Here is a 6,915-nt window from a genome sequence, read left to right on the forward strand (position 1 = left end):
AAAAATTCCAGAGCAGTTTTGATGGGTATATCAGGAAACTTCATCAATGGCAAAAACAACAAAAGATATCTGTAAAAATAACAAAAGAGATTTGGAACCCAGAAGACATGGGTTCAAATCCTGCTTCTGAAACTAGTAGTTGTGTGCTCAGGAGCACATCATGCTTGCCTCTCAGAATCCTTGACAATTTTCTAAGAGGCTTTGGGGTTTATGGAAACTATTGAATTTGGAGTCAGAAGTCCTAGGTTTAAAGCTTAGCTCTTATCATTTAATTCCTATACAAGATTGGGTCTGTTTTTTTCTTCTTTAAAATGAGCTGTCGGGTTAGATGCCTCTAAGGCTCCTTCCGGGTCCACATCTATAATTCTATTAGCCTAATTTGTCCATCTGTATAGGAGAACGGCATCCTTTGTGGTTTGACTCCTCTACTCTCAGGGTCAGTGAATAGAAATGCTCATGTGCATTATGTATTATAGTCAGCCAGCTATATTTCTATCATAATGATATTTGCTTCTGTTTCCAGATGGAAACTTAATTTTCAAAATATTAAAGCTTCTGGCTTTTATGTCTCTTCAAAAGTTATTCCCTCCAAAAAAAGCTCTTTGGGCCTCATTACTTTCTGAGACGTTCCTGATGTGCTCCTCAGGATGAAATGATTCCAGCTTGCCTCAGCAAGGGCAGGGTTAAAAGTTTTGAATTTAAACTGGAACATTTAGAAAGTATCTCATGGATGGACTCCGAGTTCTGGAGGTGTTTTATGAGCATGTTTAAGGTGAACATTCAATGCTGCTATAAACAATGAAAAATTGGACACCTCCCCCTCCCCCAAGCTAGACTTGGCCAAGCCACACTCACTCAAAATGTTTTTTATTCACATCTTCCCCTTCCTGATTTACTGCATCTTTTCCCCCCAAAGAGCTTCTCCTTTTGGCTGGTAGGACCTTCCTGTGTACTCTTTATTTTCTTTTTCTTTTTTTTTCTAGAAACTTCTGATGTGGCACTTTCTCCAGGAAGTCTACCCTGACTAGGAGAAAAGTCATCAATTTCTTGTTGGTCAAAGGACAAACCAACAGGGACCTTCAATTCAGTTCCTAGGATTCAAACTAATCAAGATATTTATTTAGCACAAGACTCTACAAAGACAAAAAAACTCTACCCTCAAGGAGCTTACAATCAGCAGAAAGACTGGGGGTTGGGCATGACTTTAGACAAGAAGATTGCCTTAGTTGGCCTCAATTTTCTTATCTGTGAAATAGAAATTGCCTCCCAAAGTTATCATGATGATCAAGTGGCATATTTGAGAAGTGCATTGCAAATGTTAAAACTCGATATTAGTGTTATTTTTTCCAGTGCCTTTATTAACATGCACAGATAAATAAACCCAAGGCAATGTGAGGGTAAGAATATCAGTAACATAGAGGAAGTAGCCTCTGAGTTGAAGACAGAGGAAGTCTATTCCTGATATAATGCTGTTCAATTGTGTCTGACAAAGACTCTGTGGTAGCTTGCCACTACCTTCTCCAGCTCATTCAGATGAGGAAACTGAGGCAAATAGGATGAAGTGACTTGGCCAAGGTCACACACAAGATGAGTCTTCCTGGTTCCAAGCCCAGGACTCTATCCACTGCACCACCTAACTGCTGCAACCCTACCTTGAAGTGTGTAAGGTGTGTTGGGCTGAGACCCTGAGTTCAAATCCTGCCTGACACTTATCTGTGATCTTAGGTAAGTCACAACTTCTCTGCCTCAGTTTGCTCAAAATGAGACGACCTCCAAAGATCTAGATCTATACAGTGGTATGCAGGTGGGAGAGGGATTGCTAAATATTGAATGTGGGGAAGCAGCTAAGGCAATCTAGTCTAACTGGAACACAGAATTTCTCAAAAAGACGTGTAAAATGAGGATGATTGGAAAGATAGCTTGGACAGTCTGTGGAAGATCTCAAACTCAAGGACTAGAAAATTATTCAAAGCAAAATGGTTCTGAGCTGTGGTAGGACATCCAACCTGAACAGGTAGGACATGGAAGGGTGCTTAGAGATCATCTAGGGGGCAACTAGGTGGTGCAGTGGATAGAGCACTGGCCCTGAGTTCAAATTCAGCCTCAGATACTTAATAATTACCCAGTTGTGTGACCTTGAGCAAGTCACTTAACTTCATTGCCTTGTAAAAAAAAAGGAAGCAGAGATCATCTAGGCCAAACTGAAATTCAGGGGTCTGGACTCCAAATCCATTGCTCCTTCCCCTACACCATATTGCCTTCTCACGACCTTCCATTCTGTGCTTACTAGCTATGCTACTATAAGCAATGGAAAAATTGGACACATTCCCCTCCCCCAAGCCGGACTTGGCCAAGCCACACTCACCTAAAATGTCTTTAATTCACTTCTTCCCCTTCCTGACTTACTGAATCTTTCCCCCCCAAAGGGCTTCTCCCTTTAGCTGGTAGGACCTTCCTGTGTACTCTTTATTTTCTTTTTTTTTTTCCTAGGGAATGATAATCCTTATACTGTTACTAATTGTCAATTTTGTTATTTTTGTCATTATTATCTAATAGACACACCCAAGGAGGACTGGTCTTTATTAAATACTAACTATGGGACTCTCAGGTCCTAGGACTAACAATAAGGAGAACCAGACAAATTCTGCAATCCACATGATTATTCAACCCTCCCCAGAATAAGAATTATGCACCCGAGATATAAGGAGTCACAGTCTAAGATCTTCATAAAAAAGGACTGACATTATCAAAGATCTTGAGAGGGAGAAACTTCAAAGTAGAGTAAGCATATAAACCAAGCAAGATAAATGAGCCTGATCATTTTTAAACAAGTATTGTATGACAAAAAAACATGAAGGTAAGAGGGCCTTGTGATTCCAATGATAGCATGGAATCCCAGAAGGATGTTCACGAATAGTTCAAGAGAGAATTGAGAATCTATAAGGGCCTGTATGGAAGAAATAATCTTCATGAGAGAAAAATTTGAATTCAATGGGCAAAACTCACCAAAGAAACGAGAGTAAAACCGTTTGAGATTACAAATACACAGAAATGAAGGACATTCTGGAAGAAGAAACAAAAAGCCAAGTTTATAGGATTTAGAGCTGAAGGGGACTGTGGGACTGTTTAGTCCAGATCTTTCATTTCAGAGATGTGGAACCTGGGGCCCAGAGAGGGAAGAAATTTGTCTGATGTCCCATCAGGAGTCCACGGTAGAGGCAGAATTCAAATCCAGGTCCTGGGGTCATGAATTTTAAGTCGAAAGTCTTTAGAGGCCTTTATTTTACAGATTGGGAAACTGAGGGTCAGAAAGGTAAATTGACTTGCCCATGGTCAGACAGTGATGTCAGAGGGTAACTGCAGACCTAGGTCATGCAGACAATAGAGTCCATGTCACCTGCCCTGCCATCTCCAGGGAGGGCAGTTGACGATCATCATCCCAATTTTGCAGAAAAAGATGAGGCTCGGAGAAGTGACTTGTTCATAGTCTCACAAGTAGAAAGTATGGGATCCAGGTATCCCTACTCTAGGCCTAGTATCCTTTCCACAACAACATTGAATGAATGATTTCAGTTTTTGTAAATTCAAAAGATCCTAGTGTTTAGGGCTAGAAGGGATTGTAGAGTTCATCAAAGCCCCCTTTCATTTTAAAATAGGGAAACTGAGGTCCAGAGAAACGGAATTTATTTCTCCCAAGGTGGCAACAGGTATCAGAGGTAGGATTAAAAGACAGGTTTCCTGATTTGAAATTAAAGGCATTTTCCTCCAACCTCAGACCATGACTAGTGCTTTCTAGTCTCTCCAACACAAAAGGGTTATGAGGAAGACTGGGTTCAGCTCCAGCACCAACAGCAGCTAGCATGGAGCATCTCAGAAGCACAGGTCCAAGCTGGTTCTGGGTTGTTTGATTAAGGGCCTGAATTGCCAAGGAAATTCGTTGGAGTTTCCCTACTCCAGTCTCCCTGGAGCCGTGGTGGGGGGTGGGGGGGAGTAGGGCAGAGATAGTCTAGGTGACCTTCTGGTGCTAACATCCAGGAAGGAACAGGTCCACATTAGGCCTGGGGGACCCTCTATCTCACCTGGTCTCCCCTATCATGATTATTTCACCGACAGATGATGAAATTTCAGGGGAGGAAGTGATTTGGAGATAATGGGATGGATGGGTGGGGGAAACAGGTAAATGGGTTAGCAGAATTAACCCAGAAGGCAAGAACCAGAGGGCCTCCAAGCTTACCTTTTCACCCAACCCTACCCCACCCCCTAGCCTAGCAATAAGAATAGCATTCATTGAAAACACTCACATTTTTCTTGTAAGCAATGAACCAGAAAAAGATAAGGGGATCTCAGAGGATTACAAGCTCCATATAAGCCGGAAGAATTCAGAGCCCTAACTGGAAGTTCCCTACCCAACCTTTCCTCCGGTGTACCAAATGTAGAAAGTGTAGACCCCTCAAGTCTTAACTATTAACCAGCTGGCTCGATTCCTCCCCTGCTCCCCATGTCTGCCTTGGACAGGATCCTCCTCACCCCCAAATTTGGGAGGCCCCCAAATCTTGGCAGCTCTGGTACAGTAGTATGACAAGCAAAAATGTTAATTTGATCCTATTTTGGGGGGTGGGGGGAATGGAAAAACACCAATGGTGTTATAACTGTGGACCCATTGTCTTATAGAAGAAGAAAAATGTACTAAGTCAGTGGGTCAATTTGAACATGTGGGCGTTTTCCCCTTCCTTATTATTTCTTTGGGATACAGATTTAGGAGTGGTCTTGCTGGATCATAGGATATGTACAGATTTATTGTCCTTTGGGTGTACTTCCAAATTGCTCTCCAGAAGATTGGATCAGTTCACAACTCTGCCAACATAAAAAAGATTGATATTATCAAAGATCTTGAGAGGAAGAAAACTCAGTTGAGAATAAGCAGATAAACCAAGAAAGATAAATGAGCCGGAACATTTCTAAATATTGCATGACAAAAGAAAATGATGAGGCAGAGGGTCTTGGGATTCCAAAGATAGCATGGAATCCCAGAAGGATGTTCATGAATAGTTCAAGGAAGAACTAAGAATCTATTTGGCCTGTACAGAGGAAATAATCATGAGAGAAAAACATATTAGTGTCCCAGTTATCCCACATCCCCTCCAACACTGATCATTTTTCCATTTTTGTCCTTTTGGCCAATCTGATAGGTGTGAAAAGGTACCTCAGAGGTGTTTTAATTTGCATTTCTCTAATCAATAATGATTTAGAGCAGTTTTTCATATAATTACAGATAGCTTTCATTTCTTTATCTGAAAACTATTCATATCCTTTATCAATTGGGGAATGACTTGTGTTTTTATAAATTTGACTCAATTCTCTATATATTTAGAAATGAATCATTTATCATTAATACTAGCTGTAAAAATTGTTTCCCAACTTTCTGTATTCCTTCTAATCTTGAGTCTATTGGTTTTATATGTGCAAAACCATTTTAATTTAATGTAATCAAAATTATCCATTTTGTATTTTGTAATGTTCTCCATCTCGTATTTGGTCATAAACCCCCTTTCCTTTCCATAGATCTGACAGATAAACTATTACTTGTTCTCCTAACTGGCTTATAATCTCATTCTTTACTGTCTATATACTGAACCCATCACCTTCTTGGTTTAGAGTGTGAGATGTTTTTCTGTCACACTATTTTCAAATTTTCCCTGCAATTTTTGTCAAATAGTGCATTCTTAAGCCAGAAGCTGGAATCTTTGGATTGATCAGTCCATTACTATGGACATTTACTACTTTTTTTTTGTATTTAATCTATTCCACTGATCCACCACTCTTTTTCTTACCTAATTTCAAATAGTTTTGATGACTGTCACTTTGTAATTTAATTTTAGATCTGATGTGGCTGGTCATCTTCCCTTACGTTTTTCATTAATTTCCTTGATATTCTTGACTGTTTGATCCTCCCTCCAGATGAATTGTTAATATTTTTTTAACTCTATAAAAGAATTTTTTGGTAAGTTTGGGGGGTGGCTGGGTGGTGCAGTGGATAGATCACCAGTTGTAGAGTCAGGAGAACCAGAGTTCAAACTTGACCTTGGACACAATAACAACACACTTAACTGTGTGACCTTGGGCAAGTCACTTAACTCCATTGCCTTGTAAGGGAAAAAAAGGTTAAGTGTGATTGGTATGGCACTGAATAAGTAATTTAATTTTGGTAGAATTGCCATTTTTATTAATTAGCTTGGCCTACTTATGAACAATTGAAATTTTTCTAATTACTTAGATCTGATTTTATTTATGTGAAGTGTTTTGTAATTGTTTTCATATAGTTTCTGGTTTTGTCTTGGCAGGTAGACTTCCAAGCATGTTATATGGTCTATGGAATTTATTTTTCTATCTCTTACTGCTATGCTTTGTTGGTGATATATAGAAATGCTGATGATTTATGTAGATTTGTTTTATATTTTACTGCTTTGCTAAAGTTGCTGTTTCAAGTAGTTTTTGAGATGATTTTCTAGGGTTCTCTAAGTATACCATCATACATCTGAAAAGAGTGAGAATTTTGTTCCCTCATTGCCTATTCTAATTCCTTCAATTTCTTTTTTTTTCTTATTGCCAATGATAACATTTCTATTAAATAATAGTGGTGATAATGGGCATCCTTGTCAAATGTTTCTAGCTTATCCCCATTACCTATAATGCTTGCTGATGATTTTTGATAGATACTAATCATTTTTTTTTTTAGTTTTTTTTTGCAAGGCAATGGGGTTAAGTAGCTTTCCCAAGGCCACACAGCTAGGTAATTAAGTGTCTGAGGCCACATTTGAACTCAGGTACTCCTGACTCCAGGGCCAGTACTCTATCCACTGCGCCACCTAGCTACTCCTACTTATCGTGTTTTTTTTAAAAAACTCCATTTATTCC

The sequence above is a fragment of the Macrotis lagotis genome, chromosome 1 (assembly GCF_037893015.1).
Source record: "Macrotis lagotis isolate mMagLag1 chromosome 1, bilby.v1.9.chrom.fasta, whole genome shotgun sequence".
NCBI lineage: Eukaryota > Metazoa > Chordata > Mammalia > Peramelemorphia > Peramelidae > Macrotis > Macrotis lagotis.